The sequence below is a fragment of the Chiloscyllium punctatum genome, unplaced genomic scaffold, assembly GCF_047496795.1.
Source record: "Chiloscyllium punctatum isolate Juve2018m unplaced genomic scaffold, sChiPun1.3 scaffold_359, whole genome shotgun sequence".
Lineage (NCBI taxonomy): Eukaryota > Metazoa > Chordata > Chondrichthyes > Orectolobiformes > Hemiscylliidae > Chiloscyllium > Chiloscyllium punctatum.
This window is the reverse complement of record NW_027310093.1, coordinates 82262-97500: the sequence shown is the minus strand read 5'-3', so window position 1 is coordinate 97500 and position 15239 is coordinate 82262.

Here is a 15239-nt window from a genome sequence, read left to right as displayed (position 1 = left end):
CAGTAACCACTGACACTTAGAATATTTTCGACTTGGTATAAATCAGTAACCACCGACACTTAGAATATTTTCGAGTCGGTATAAATCAGTAACCACTGACACTTAGAATTTTTTCGACTTGGTATAAATCAGTAACCACCGACACTTAGAATTTTTTCGAGTTGGTATAAATCAGTAACCACCGACACTTAGAATTTTTTCGGGTTGGTATAAATCAGTAACCACTGACACTTAGAATTTTTTCGAGTTGGTATAAATCAGTAACCACTGACACTTAGAATATTTTCGGGTTGGTATAAATCAGTAACCACTGACACTTAGAATATTTTCGACTTGGTATAAATCAGTAACCACCGACACTTAGAATATTTTCGAGTCGGTATAAATCAGTAACCACTGACACTTAGAATTTTTTCGACTTGGTATAAATCAGTAACCACCGACACTTAGAATTTTTTCGAGTTGGTATAAATCAGTAACCACCGACACTTAGAATTTTTTCGGGTTGGTATAAATCAGTAACCACTGACACTTAGAATTTTTTCGAGTTGGTATAAATCAGTAACCACCGACACTTAGAATTTTTTCGAGTCGGTATAAATCAGTAACCACTGACACTTAGAATATTTTCGACTTGGTATAAATCAGTAACCACTGACACTTAGAATATTTTCGGGTCGGTACAAATCAGTAACCACTGACACTTAGAATTTTTTCGGCTCAGTAGAAATCAGTAACCAAGCGCATTTTTGAATTGGTTACTGATTTCTCCGTTCGAGTTGCGGCTGCAGTTGGCTTCAAATAGTGGTGGGGGCTTAATTATCGCCGAGGGGAGCATGTCCCGGTGGTGTGGCCGAGGATGGAGTGCCTTTTGAAGGGGGTGTTTCTGAATTTGGACCCTTTTTGAGTTGCATGGCCGGATGGGTGTGGTTTTGAAGGGTGTGTCTGTCTGGAGTGGCACCGGCGTTGGTGTGAGGCTGAGGGTGGGCGTTCGGTTCCTGGTTAGGGATAGGGAAAGGGTGAGACTTAGCTTTAGTGCTCGTGCCCCCGATTTTGGTAATGTTTGACGTCAATTTTCCAAGGAGGCGAATGCAAGGCTTCAGAGGGACTTTGAGTGTTCGGGGGCGGGGTAGCTCAGCCGGATTTGCCCCGGCGGTTCTGCGGACGGTGTTGACTTCGAGGGCGGACCGGCCCCCGTGTTCAGTCCGAATATCGTGCATTGTTAACGGCGGGAAGTGTTCCAAAAGGGAATGGGATTGAATGTGACTGCTGAAGCCGACTTTGAGACCTGTAACGCGGGTAGCTCAGCCGGATTTGACCCGGCGGTTCTGGCGACGGTCTCGCCTTCGAGGGGGGAGCGCCCCGCGTGTTCAGGCCGAATTTTGTGCATTTCCATCGGCGGGAAGAGGTCCAAACGGGAATGGGATTGAATGTGACTGCTGAAGCCGACATTGAGACCTCTAACGCGGGTAGCTCGGCCGGATTTGACCCGGCGGTTCTGCCGAAGGTCTCACCTTCGAGGGGGGAGCGTCCCGCGTGTTCAGGCCGAATATCGTGCATTGTTAACGGCGGGAAGTGTTCCAAAAGGGAATGGGATTGAATGTGACTGCTGAAGCCGACATTGAGACCTCTAACGCGGGTAGCTCGGCCGGATTTGACCCGGCGGTTCTGGCGACGGTCTCGCCTTCGAGGGGGGAGCGTCCCGCGTGTTCAGGCCGAATTTTGTGCATTTCCATCGGCGGGAAGAGGTCCAAACGGGAATGGGACTGAATGTGACTGCTGAAGCCGACATTGAGACCTCTAACGCGGGTAGCTCGGCCGGATTTGACCCGGCGGTTCTGCCGAAGGTCTCACCTTCGAGGGGGGAGCGTCCCGCGTGTTCAGGCCGAATTTTGTGCATTTCCATCGGCGGGAAGAGGTCCAAACGGGAATGGGATTGAATGTGACTGCTGAAGCCGACATTGAGACCTCTAACGCGGGTAGCTCGGCCGGATTTGACCCGGCGGTTCTGCCGAAGGTCTCACCTTCGAGGGGGGAGCGCCCACCGTGTACAGGCCGATTTTCATGCATTTCCAACCGTGGGAAGGGGTCCGAAAGGGGATGGGGGTGAACGTGACTGCTCAACCCGACTTTGAGACCTGTAACGCGGGTAGCTCAGCCGGATTTGACCCGGCGGTTCTGGCGACGGTCTCGCCTTCGAGGGGGGAGCGTCCCGCGTGTTCAGGCCGAATTTTGTGCATTTCCATCGGCGGGAAGAGGTCCAAACGGGAATGGGATTGAATGTGACTGCTGAAGCCGACATTGAGACCTCTAACGCGGGTAGCTCGGCCGGATTTGACCCGGCGGTTCTGCCGAAGGTCTCACCTTCGAGGGGGGAGCGTCCCGCGTGTTCAGGCCGAATTTTGTGCATTTCCATCGGCGGGAAGAGGTCCAAACGGGAATGGGATTGAATGTGACTGCTGAAGCCGACATTGAGACCTCTAACGCGGGTAGCTCGGCCGGATTTGACCCGGCGGTTCTGCCGAAGGTCTCACCTTCGAGGGGGGAGCGCCCACCGTGTACAGGCCGATTTTCATGCATTTCCAACCGTGGGAAGGGGTCCGAAAGGGGATGGGGGTGAACGTGACTGCTCAACCCGACTTTGAGACCTGTAACGCGGGTAGCTCAGCCGGATTTGACCCGGCGGTTCTGGCGACGGTCTCGCCTTCGAGGGGGGAGCGCCCCGCGTGTTCAGGCCGAATTTTGTGCATTTCCATCGGCGGGAAGAGGTCCAAACGGGAATGGGATTGAATGTGACTGCTGAAGCCGACATTGAGACCTCTAACGCGGGTAGCTCGGCAGGATTTGACCCGGCGGTTCTGCCGAAGGTCTCACCTTCGAGGGGGGAGCGCCCACCGTGTACAGGCCGATTTTCATGCATTTCCAACCGTGGGAAGGGGGCCGAAAGGGGATGGGGGTGAATGTGACTGCTCAACCCGACTTTGAGGCATCTAACCCGGGTAGCTCAGCCGGGTTTGACCCGGCGGTTCTGCCGACTGCCTCGCCTTCGAGGGGGGAGCGTCCCCCGTGTACAGGCCGATTTTCATGCATTTCGAACCGTGGGAAGTGGCCCAAAAGGGGATGGGGGTGAATGTGACTGCTCAACCCGACTTTGGCGCTTCCGAGCCGGGTAGCTCAGCCGGGTTTGACCCGGCGGTTCTGCCGACGGTCTCGTCTTCGAGGCGGGTGCCTCCCCCGTGTACAGGCCGATTTTCATGCATTTCGTACCGTGGGAAGTGGTCCAAAAGGGAATGGGGGTGGACGTGACTGCTCATACCGACATCGAGACTTGTAAGCCGTGTAGCTCGGCCGGGTTTGATCCGGCGGGTCTGCCGACGGTCTCGTCTTCGAGAGGGGGGCCTCCCCCGTGTACAGGCCGATTTTCGTGCATTTCCAACGGTGGGAAGAGGTTCAAAAGGGGATGGGGGTGAATGTGACTGCTCAACCCGACTCTGAGGCTTCTAACCCGGGTAGCTCGGCCGGGTTTGACCCGGCGGTTCTGCCGTCGGTCTCGCCTTCGAGAGGGGCGCCTCCCCCGTGTACAGGCCGATTTTCGTGCATTTCCAACGGTGGGAAGAGGTTCAAAAGGGGATGGGGGTGAATGTGACTGCTCAACCCGACTCTGAGGCTTCTAACCCGGGTAGCCCGGCCGGGTTTGACCCGGCGGTTCTGCCGTCGGTCTCGCCTTCGAGGGCGGAGCCTCCCCCGTGTACAGGCCGATTTTCGTGCATTTCAAACCGTGGGAAGCGGTCCAAAAGGGGATGGGAGTGAATGTGACTGCTCATACCGACCTTGGCGCTTCCGACCCGGGTAGCTCAGCCGGGTTTGACCCGGCGGTTCTGCCGACGGTCTCGCCTTCGAGGGGGGAGCGTCCCCCGTGTTCAGGCCGAATTTTGTGCATTTCGAACCGTGGGAAGTTGCCCAAAAGTCGATGGGAGTGAATGTGACTGCTCAACCCGACTTTGGCGCTTCCGAGCCGGGTAGCTCAGCCGGGTTTGACCCGGCGGTTCTGCCGACGGTTTCGTCTTCGAGGCGGGTGCCTCCCCCGTGTACAGGCCGATTTTCATGCATTTCGTACCGTGGGAAGTGGTCCAAAATGGAATAGGGGTGGACGTGACTGCTCATACCGACATTGAGACTTGTAAGCCGTGTAGCTCGGCCGGGTTTGATCCGGCGGGTCTGCCGACGGTCTCGTCTTCGAGGCGGGTGCCTCCCCCGTGTACAGGCCGATTTTCGTGCATTTCGAACCGTGGGAAGTGGTCCAAAAGGGGATGGGGGTGGACGTGACTGCTCAACCCGACTTTGAGGCTTCTAACCCGGATAGCTCGGCCGGGTTTGACCCGGCGGTTCTGCCGACGGTCTCGTCATCGAGGGGGGAGCCTCCCCCGTGTCCAGGCCGATTTTCGTGCATTTCCAACCGTGGGAAGTGGTCCAAAAGGGAATGGGGGTGGACGTGACTGCTCAACCCGGCTTTGAGACTTGTAAGCCGGGTAGCTCAGCCGGGTTTGACCCGGCGGTTCTGCCGACGGTCCCGCCTTCGAGGGCGGACCCTCCCCCGTGTACAGGCCGATTTTCGTGCATTTCCAACGGTGGGAAGAGGTCCAAAAGGGGATGGGAGTGAACGTGACTGCTCAACCCGACTCTGAGGCTTCTAACCCGGGTAGCTCGGCCGGGTTTGACCCGTCGATTCTGCCGATGGTCTCGTTTTGGAGGGGGGAGCCTCCCCCGTGTTCAGTCCGATTTTCGTGCATTTCGAACCGTGGGAAGTGGCCCAAAAGGGGATGGGAGTGAATGTGACTGCTCATACCGACTTTGGCGCTTCCGAGCCTGGTAGCTCAGCCGGGTTTGATCCAGCGGTTCTGCGGACGGTCTCGTCTTCGAGGCGGCTCCCTCCCCCGTGTACAGGCCGATTTTCATGCATTTGCAACGGTGGGAAGTTGCCCAAAAGGGGATGGGAGTGAATGTGACTGCTCAACCCGACTTCGAGACTTGTAAGCCGGGTAGCTCAGCCGGGTTTGACCCGGCGGTTCTGCCGACGGTCTCGCCTTCGAGGGGGGAGCCTCCCCCGTGTACAGGCCGATTTCCGTGCATTTCCAACGGTGGGAAGAGGTTCAAAAGGGGATGGGAGTGAATGTGACTGCTCAACCCGACTCTGAGGCTTCTAACCCGGGTAGCTCGGCCGGGTTTGATCCGGCGGTTCTGCCGACGGTCTCGTCTTCGAGGCCGGTGCCTCCCCCGTGTACAGGCCGATTTTCGTGCATTTCCAACGGTGAGAAGAGGTTCAAAAGGGGATGGGGGTGAATGCGACTGCTCAACCCGACTCTGAGGCTTCTAACCCGGGTAGCCCGGCCGGGTTTGACCCGGCGGTTCTGCCGTCGGTCTCGCCTTCGAGGGCGGAGCCTCCCCCGTGTACAGGCCGATTTTCATGCATTTGCAACGGTGGGAAGTTGCCCAAAAGTCGATGGGAGTGAATGTGACTGCTCAACCCGACTTTGAGACTTTTAAGCCGGGTAGCTCAGCCGGGTTTGACCCGGCGGTTCTGCCGACGGTCTCGCCTTCGAGGGGGGAGCCTCCCCCGTGTACAGGCCGATTTTCGTGCATTTCCAACGGTGGGAAGAGGTTCAAAAGGGGATGGGAGTGAATGTGACTGCTCAACCCGACTCTGAGGCTTCTAACCCGGGTAGCTCGGCCGGGTTTGATCCGGCGGTTCTGCCGACGGTCTCGTCTTCGAGGCCGGTGCCTCCCCCGTGTACAGGCCGATTTTCGTGCATTTCCAACGGTGGGAAGTGGTCCAAAAGGGAATGGGGGTGGACGTGTCTGCTCATACCGACTTTGAGACTTGTAAGCCGGGTAGCTCAGCCGGGTTTGTTCCGGCGGTTCTGCCGACGGTCTCGTCATCGAGGGGGGAGCCTCCCCCGTGTCCAGGCCGATTTTCATGCATTTCCAACCGTGGGAAGTGGTCCAAAAGGGAATGGGGGTGAATGTGACTGCTCATACCGACTTTGAGACTTTTAAGCCGGGTAGCTCAGCCGGGTTTGACCCGGCGGTTCTGCCGACGGTCTCGCCTTCGAGGGGGGAGCGTCCCCCGTGTTCAGGCCGAATTTTGTGCATTTCGAACCGTGGGAAGTTGCCCAAAAGTCGATGGGAGTGAATGTGACTGCTCAACCCGACTTTGAGACTTGTAAGCCGGGTAGCTCAGCCGGGTTTGACCCGGCGGTTCTGCCGACGGTCTCGTCTTCGAGGCGGGTGCCTCCCCCGTGTACAGGCCGATTTTCATGCATTTCGTACCGTGGGAAGCGGTCCAAAAGGGGATGGGAGTGAACGTGACTGCTCATACCGACTTTGGCGCTTCCGAGCCGGGTAGCTCAGCCGGGTTTGACCCGGCGGGTCTGCCGACGGTCTCGCCTTCGAGGGGGGAGCGTCCCCCGTGTTCAGGCCGAATCTTGTGCATTTCGAACCGTGGGAAGTTGCCCAAAAGTCGATGGGAGTGAATGTGACTGCTCAACCCGACTTTGAGACTTGTAAGCCGGGTAGCTCAGCCGGGTTTGACCCGGCGGTTCTGCCGACGGTCTCGTCTTCGAGGCGGATGCCACCCCCGTGTACAGGCCGATTTTCGTGCATTTCCAACCGTGGGAAGTGGTCTAAAAGTCGATGGGAGTGAACGTGACTGCTCAACCCGACTCTGAGGCTTCTAACCCGGGTAGCTCGGCCGGGTTTGACCCGGCGGTTCTGCCGACGGTCTCGTCTTCGAGGCGGGTGCCTCCCCCGTGTACAGGCCGATTTTCGTGCATTTCGAACCGTGGGAAGTGGTCTAAAAGTCGATGGGAGTGAACGTGACTGCTCAACCCGACTTTGAGACTTGTAAGCCGGGTAGCTCAGCCAGGTTTGACCCGGCGGTTCTGCCGACGGTCTCGCCTTCGAGGGCGGACCCTCCCCCGTGTACAGGCCGATTTTCGTGCATTTCGAACCGTGGGAAGTGGTCTAAAAGTCGATGGGAGTGAACGTGACTGCTCAACCCGACTTTGAGACCTGTAACGCGGGTAGCTCAGCCGGATTTGACCCGGCGGTTCTGGCGACGGTCTCGCCTTCGAGGGGGGAGCGTCCCCCGTGTTCAGGCCGAATTTTGTGCATTTCGAACCGTGGGAAGTTGCCCAAAAGTCGATGGGAGTGAATGTGACTGCTCAACCCGACTTTGGCGCTTCCGAGCCGGGTAGCTCAGCCGGGTTTGACCCGGCGGTTCTGCCGACGGTCTCGTCTTCGAGGAGGGTGCCTCCCCCGTGTACAGGCCGATTTTCATGCATTTCGTACCGTGGGAAGTGGTCCAAAAGGGAATAGGGGTGGACGTGACTGCTCATACCGACATTGAGACTTGTAAGCCGTGTAGCTCGGCCGGGTTTGATCCGGCGGGTCTGCCGACGGTCTCGTCTTCGAGGCGGGTGCCTCCCCCGTGTACAGGCCGATTTTCGTGCATTTCGAACCGTGGGAAGTGGTCCAAAAGGGGATGGGGGTGGACGTGACTGCTCAACCCGACTTTGAGGCTTCTAACCCGGGTAGCTCAGCCGGGTTTGACCCGGCGGTTCTGCCGACGGTCTCGCCTTCGAGGGGGGAGCCTCCCCCGTGTACAGGCCGATTTTCGTGCATTTCCAACCGTGGGAAGTGGTCCAAAAGGGAATGGGGGTGGACGTGACTGCTCAACCCGGCTTTGAGACTTGTAAGCCGGGTAGCTCAGCCGGGTTTGACCCGGCGGTTCTGCCGACGGTCCCGCCTTCGAGGGCGGACCCTCCCCCGTGTACAGGCCGATTTTCGTGCATTTCCAACGGTGGGAAGAGGTCCAAAAGGGGATGGGAGTGAACGTGACTGCTCAACCCGACTCTGAGGCTTCTAACCCGGGTAGCTCGGCCGGGTTTGACCCGTCGATTCTGCCGATGGTCTCGTTTTGGAGGGGGGAGCCTCCCCCGTGTTCAGTCCGATTTTCGTGCATTTCGAACCGTGGGAAGTGGCCCAAAAGGGGATGGGAGTGAATGTGACTGCTCATACCGACTTTGGCGCTTCCGAGCCTGGTAGCTCAGCCGGGTTTGATCCAGCGGTTCTGCGGACGGTCTCGTCTTCGAGGCGGCTCCCTCCCCCGTGTACAGGCCGATTTTCATGCATTTGCAACGGTGGGAAGTTGCCCAAAAGGGGATGGGAGTGAATGTGACTGCTCAACCCGACTTCGAGACTTGTAAGCCGGGTAGCTCAGCCGGGTTTGACCCGGCGGTTCTGCCGACGGTCTCGCCTTCGAGGGGGGAGCCTCCCCCGTGTACAGGCCGATTTCCGTGCATTTCCAACGGTGGGAAGAGGTTCAAAAGGGGATGGGAGTGAATGTGACTGCTCAACCCGACTCTGAGGCTTCTAACCCGGGTAGCTCGGCCGGGTTTGATCCGGCGGTTCTGCCGACGGTCTCGTCTTCGAGGCCGGTGCCTCCCCCGTGTACAGGCCGATTTTCGTGCATTTCCAACGGTGGGAAGAGGTTCAAAAGGGGATGGGGGTGAATGCGACTGCTCAACCCGACTCTGAGGCTTCTAACCCGGGTAGCCCGGCCGGGTTTGACCCGGCGGTTCTGCCGTCGGTCTCGCCTTCGAGGGCGGAGCCTCCCCCGTGTACAGGCCGATTTTCATGCATTTGCAACGGTGGGAAGTTGCCCAAAAGTCGATGGGAGTGAATGTGACTGCTCAACCCGACTTTGAGACTTTTAAGCCGGGTAGCTCAGCCGGGTTTGACCCGGCGGTTCTGCCGACGGTCTCGCCTTCGAGGGGGGAGCCTCCCCCGTGTACAGGCCGATTTTCGTGCATTTCCAACGGTGGGAAGAGGTTCAAAAGGGGATGGGAGTGAATGTGACTGCTCAACCCGACTCTGAGGCTTCTAACCCGGGTAGCTCGGCCGGGTTTGATCCGGCGGTTCTGCCGACGGTCTCGTCTTCGAGGCCGGTGCCTCCCCCGTGTACAGGCCGATTTTCGTGCATTTCCAACGGTGGGAAGTGGTCCAAAAGGGAATGGGGGTGGACGTGTCTGCTCATACCGACTTTGAGACTTGTAAGCCGGGTAGCTCAGCCGGGTTTGTTCCGGCGGTTCTGCCGACGGTCTCGTCATCGAGGGGGGAGCGTCCCCCGTGTTCAGGCCGAATTTTGTGCATTTCGAACCGTGGGAAGTTGCCCAAAAGTCGATGGGAGTGAATGTGACTGCTCAACCCGACTTTGAGACTTGTAAGCCGGGTAGCTCAGCCGGGTTTGACCCGGCGGTTCTGCCGACGGTCTCGTCTTCGAGGCGGGTGCCTCCCCCGTGTACAGGCCGATTTTCATGCATTTCGTACCGTGGGAAGCGGTCCAAAAGGGGATGGGAGTGAACGTGACTGCTCATACCGACTTTGGCGCTTCCGAGCCGGGTAGCTCAGCCGGGTTTGACCCGGCGGGTCTGCCGACGGTCTCGCCTTCGAGGGGGGAGCGTCCCCCGTGTTCAGGCCGAATCTTGTGCATTTCGAACCGTGGGAAGTTGCCCAAAAGTCGATGGGAGTGAATGTGACTGCTCAACCCGACTTTGGCGCTTCCGAGCCGGGTAGCTCAGCCGGGTTTGACCCGGCGGTTCTGCCGACGGTCTCGTCTTCGAGGCCGGTGCCTCCCCCGTGTACAGGCCGATTTTCGTGCATTTCCAACGGTGGGAAGTGGTCCAAAAGGGAATGGGGGTGGACGTGTCTGCTCATACCGACTTTGAGACTTGTAAGCCGGGTAGCTCAGCCGGGTTTGTTCCGGCGGTTCTGCCGACGGTCTCGTCATCGAGGGGGGAGCCTCCCCCGTGTCCAGGCCGATTTTCATGCATTTCCAACCGTGGGAAGTGGTCCAAAAGGGAATGGGGGTGAATGTGACTGCTCATACCGACTTTGAGACTTTTAAGCCGGGTAGCTCGGCCGGGTTTGACCCGGCGGTTCTGCCGTCGGTCTCGCCTTCGAGGCGGGTGCCTCCCCCGTGTACAGGCCGATTTTCGTGCATTTCGAACCGTGGGAAGTGGTCTAAAAGTCGATGGGAGTGAACGTGACTGCTCAACCCGACTTTGAGACTTGTAAGCCGGGTAGCTCAGCCAGGTTTGACCCGGCGGTTCTGCCGACGGTCTCGCCTTCGAGGGCGGACCCTCCCCCGTGTACAGGCCGGTTTTCGTGCATTTCGAACCGTGGGAAGTGATCCAAAAGGGAATGGGGGTGAACGTGACTGCCCAACCCGGCTTTGAGACTTGTAAGCCGGGTAGCTCAGCCGGGTTGGACCCGGCGGTTCTGCCGACGGTCTCGACTTCGAGGCGGGTGCCTCCCCCGTGTACAGGCCGATTTTCATGCATTTGCAACGGTGGGAAGTTGCCCAAAAGTCGATGGGAGTGAATGTGACTGCTCAACCCGACTTCGAGACTTGTAAGCCGGGTAGCTCAGCCGGGTTTGACCCGGCGGTTCTGCCGACGGTCTCGTCATAGAGGGGGGAGCCTCCCCCGTGTCCAGGCCGATTTTCATGCATTTCCAACCGTGGGAAGTGGTCCAAAAGGGAATGGGGGTGAATGTGACTGCTCATACCGACTTTGAGACTTTTAAGCCGGGTAGCTCGGCCGGGTTTGACCCGGCGGTTCTGCCGTCGGTCTCGCCTTCGAGGCGGGTGCCTCCCCCGTGTACAGGCCGATTTTCGTGCATTTCGAACCGTGGGAAGTGGTCTAAAAGTCGATGGGAGTGAACGTGACTGCTCAACCCGACTTTGAGACTTGTAAGCCGGGTAGCTCAGCCAGGTTTGACCCGGCGGTTCTGCCGACGGTCTCGCCTTCGAGGGCGGACCCTCCCCCGTGTACAGGCCGGTTTTCGTGCATTTCGAACCGTGGGAAGTGATCCAAAAGGGAATGGGGGTGAACGTGACTGCCCAACCCGGCTTTGAGACTTGTAAGCCGGGTAGCTCAGCCGGGTTGGACCCGGCGGTTCTGCCGACGGTCTCGACTTCGAGGCGGGTGCCTCCCCCGTGTACAGGCCGATTTTCATGCATTTGCAACGGTGGGAAGTTGCCCAAAAGTCGATGGGAGTGAATGTGACTGCTCAACCCGACTTCGAGACTTGTAAGCCGGGTAGCTCAGCCGGGTTTGACCCGGCGGTTCTGCCGACGGTCTCGTCATCGAGGGGGGAGCCTCCCCCGTGTCCAGGCCGATTTTCATGCATTTCCAACCGTGGGAAGTGGTCCAAAAGGGAATGGGGGTGAATGTGACTGCTCATACCGACTTTGAGACTTTTAAGCCGGGTAGCTCGGCCGGGTTTGACCCGGCGGTTCTGCCGTCGGTCTCGCCTTCGAGGCGGGTGCCTCCCCCGTGTACAGGCCGATTTTCGTGCATTTCGAACCGTGGGAAGTGGTCTAAAAGTCGATGGGAGTGAACGTGACTGCTCAACCCGACTTTGAGACTTGTAAGCCGGGTAGCTCAGCCAGGTTTGACCCGGCGGTTCTGCCGACGGTCTCGCCTTCGAGGGGGGAGCCTCCCCCGTGTTCAGTCCGATTTCCATGCATTTCCAACCGTGGGAAGTTGCCCAAAAGGGGATGGGAGTGAATGTGACTGCTCAACCCGACTTTGGCGCTTCCGAGCCGGGTAGCTCAGCCGGGTTTGACCCGGCGGTTCTGCCGACGGTCTCGTCTTCGAGGCGGGTGCCTCCCCCGTGTACAGGCCGATTTTCATGCATTTCGTACCGTGGGAAGTGGTCCAAAAGGGAATGGGGGTGGACGTGACTGCTCATACCGACATCGAGACTTGTAAGCCGTGTAGCTCGGCCGGGTTTGATCCGGCGGGTCTGCCGACGGTCTCGTCTTCGAGAGGGGGGCCTCCCCCGTGTACAGGCCGATTTTCGTGCATTTCCAACGGTGGGAAGAGGTTCAAAAGGGGATGGGGGTGAATGTGACTGCTCAACCCGACTCTGAGGCTTCTAACCCGGGTAGCTCGGCCGGGTTTGATCCGGCGGTTCTGCCGACGGTCTCGTCTTCGAGGCCGGTGCCTCCCCCGTGTACAGGCCGATTTTCGTGCATTTCCAACGGTGGGAAGTGGTCCAAAAGGGAATGGGGGTGAATGTGACTGCTCATACCGACTTTGAGACTTTTAAGCCGGGTAGCTCAGCCGGGTTTGACCCGGCGGTTCTGCCGACGGTCTCGCCTTCGAGGGGGGAGCGTCCCCCGTGTTCAGGCCGAATTTTGTGCATTTCGAACCGTGGGAAGTTGCCCAAAAGTCGATGGGAGTGAATGTGACTGCTCAACCCGACTTTGAGACTTGTAAGCCGGGTAGCTCAGCCGGGTTTGACCCGGCGGTTCTGCCGACGGTCTCGTCTTCGAGGCGGGTGCCTCCCCCGTGTACAGGCCGATTTTCATGCATTTCGTACCGTGGGAAGCGGTCCAAAAGGGGATGGGAGTGAACGTGACTGCTCATACCGACTTTGGCGCTTCCGAGCCGGGTAGCTCAGCCGGGTTTGACCCGGCGGGTCTGCCGACGGTCTCGCCTTCGAGGGGGGAGCGTCCCCCGTGTTCAGGCCGAATCTTGTGCATTTCGAACCGTGGGAAGTTGCCCAAAAGTCGATGGGAGTGAATGTGACTGCTCAACCCGACTTTGGCGCTTCCGAGCCGGGTAGCTCAGCCGGGTTTGACCCGGCGGTTCTGCCGACGGTCTCGTCTTCGAGGCCGGTGCCTCCCCCGTGTACAGGCCGATTTTCGTGCATTTCCAACGGTGGGAAGTGGTCCAAAAGGGAATGGGGGTGGACGTGTCTGCTCATACCGACTTTGAGACTTGTAAGCCGGGTAGCTCAGCCGGGTTTGTTCCGGCGGTTCTGCCGACGGTCTCGCCTTCGAGGGCGGACCCTCCCCCGTGTACAGGCCGGTTTTCGTGCATTTCGAACCGTGGGAAGTGATCCAAAAGGGAATGGGGGTGAACGTGACTGCCCAACCCGGCTTTGAGACTTGTAAGCCGGGTAGCTCAGCCGGGTTGGACCCGGCGGTTCTGCCGACGGTCTCGACTTCGAGGCGGGTGCCTCCCCCGTGTACAGGCCGATTTTCATGCATTTGCAACGGTGGGAAGTTGCCCAAAAGTCGATGGGAGTGAATGTGACTGCTCAACCCGACTTCGAGACTTGTAAGCCGGGTAGCTCAGCCGGGTTTGACCCGGCGGTTCTGCCGACGGTCTCGCCTTCGAGGGGGGAGCCTCCCCCGTGTACAGGCCGATTTTCGTGCATTTCCAACGGTGGGAACAGGTTCAAAAGGGGATGGGAGTGATTGTGACTGCTCAACCCGACTCTAGGGCTTCTAACCCGGGTAGCCCGGCCGGGTTTGACCCGGCGGTTCTGCCGACGGTCTCGTCTTCGAGGCGGGTGCCTCCCCCGTATACAGGCCGATTTTCATGCATTTCGAACCGTGGGAAGTGGTCCAAAAGGGAATGGGGGTGGACGTGTCTGCTCATACCGACTTTGAGACTTGTAAGCCGGGTAGCTCAGCCGGGTTTGATCCGGCGGTTCTGCCGACGGTCTCGCCTTCGAGGGGGGAGCCTCCCCCGTGTTCAGTCCGATTTCCATGCATTTCCAACCGTGGGAAGTTGCCCAAAAGGGGATGGGAGTGAATGTGACTGCTCAACCCGACTTTGGCGCTTCCGAGCCGGGTAGCTCAGCCGGGTTTGACCCGGCGGTTCTGCCGACGGTCTCGTCTTCGAGGCGGGTGCCTCCCCCGTGTACAGGCCGATTTTCATGCATTTGGAACCGTGGGAAGTGGTCCAAAAGGGAATGGGGGTGGACGTGACTGCTCATACCGACTTTGAGACTTGTAAGCCGGGTAGCTCAGCCGGGTTTGACCCGGCGGTTCTGCCGACGGTCTCGCCTTCGAGGGGGGAGCCTCCCCCGTGTTCAGTCCGATTTTCGTGCATTTCCCACGGTGGGAAATGGTATCTTTCATTACGGGGACAAGGGTCTGAAGCGGTGAAGTCAGTAACCGGCATAGTTAAGGAAAGGGTTCGAATTTTCTCAACAGTACGAAAAAAGTGAGCAGGGAAGCTAGAGAAGGTGTCAGTGAGTCCCAAACGAGTGAACCGCAAAACTTAGGGAAATGCCCGAAAGCGTTTTAAAGGGTGAAATCGGGAACGAGGAAATGATGGGAAAGTGCCTGAAAGTGCTAAATGAGTAAACAGAAAAACGAAGAAAAATGTTTGAAAAGAAGAAGTGAGTAACCAGGAAAACTTAGAAAAATGTTCAAAACGAAGAAATCAGTAACCAGGAAAACTTAGAAAAATGATCAAAAAGAAGAAATGAGTAACCAGGAAAACTTAGAAAAATGTTTAAAAAGAAGAAATCAGTAACCAGGAAAACTTAGGAAAATGTTTAAAAAGAAGAAATCAGTAACCAGAAAAACTGCGAAAAATGTTTAAAAAGAAGAAATGAGTAACCAGAAAAACTTAGAAAAATGTTTAAAAAGAAGAAATCAGTAACCAGGAAAACTTAGAAAAATGTTTAAAAAGAAGAAATCAGTAACCAGGAAAACTTAGAAAAATGTTTAAAAAGAAGAAATCAGTAACCAGGAAAACTTAGAAAAATGTTATAAAAGAAGAAGTGAGTAACCAGAAAAACTTAGAAAAATGTTTAAAAAGAAGAAATCAGTAACCAGGAAAACTTAGAAAAATGTTTAAAAAGAAGAAATCAGTAACCAGAAAAACTGCGAAAAGTGTTTAAAAAGAAGAAATGAGTAACCAGGAAAACTTAGAAAAATGTTTAAAAAGAAGAAATCAGTAACCAGAAAAACGGCGAAAAATGTTTAAAAAGAAGAAATCAGTAACCAGAAAAACTGCGAAAAGTGTTTAAAAAGAAGAAATGAGTAACCAGAAAAACTTAGAAAAATGTTTAAAAAGAAGAAATCAGTAACCAGAAAAACGGCGAAAAATGTTTAAAAAGAAGAAATCAGTAACCAGAAAAACTGCGAAAAGTGTTTAAAAAGAAGAAATGAGTAACCAGAAAAACTTAGAAAAATGTTTAAAAAGAAGAAATCAGTAACCAGAAAAACGGCGAAAAATGTTTAAAAAGAAGAAATCAGTAACCAGAAAAACTGCGAAAAGTGTTTAAAAAGAAGAAATGAGTAACCAGAAAAACTTAGAAAAATGTTTAAAAAGAAGAAATCAGTAACCAGAAAAACGGCGAAAAATGTT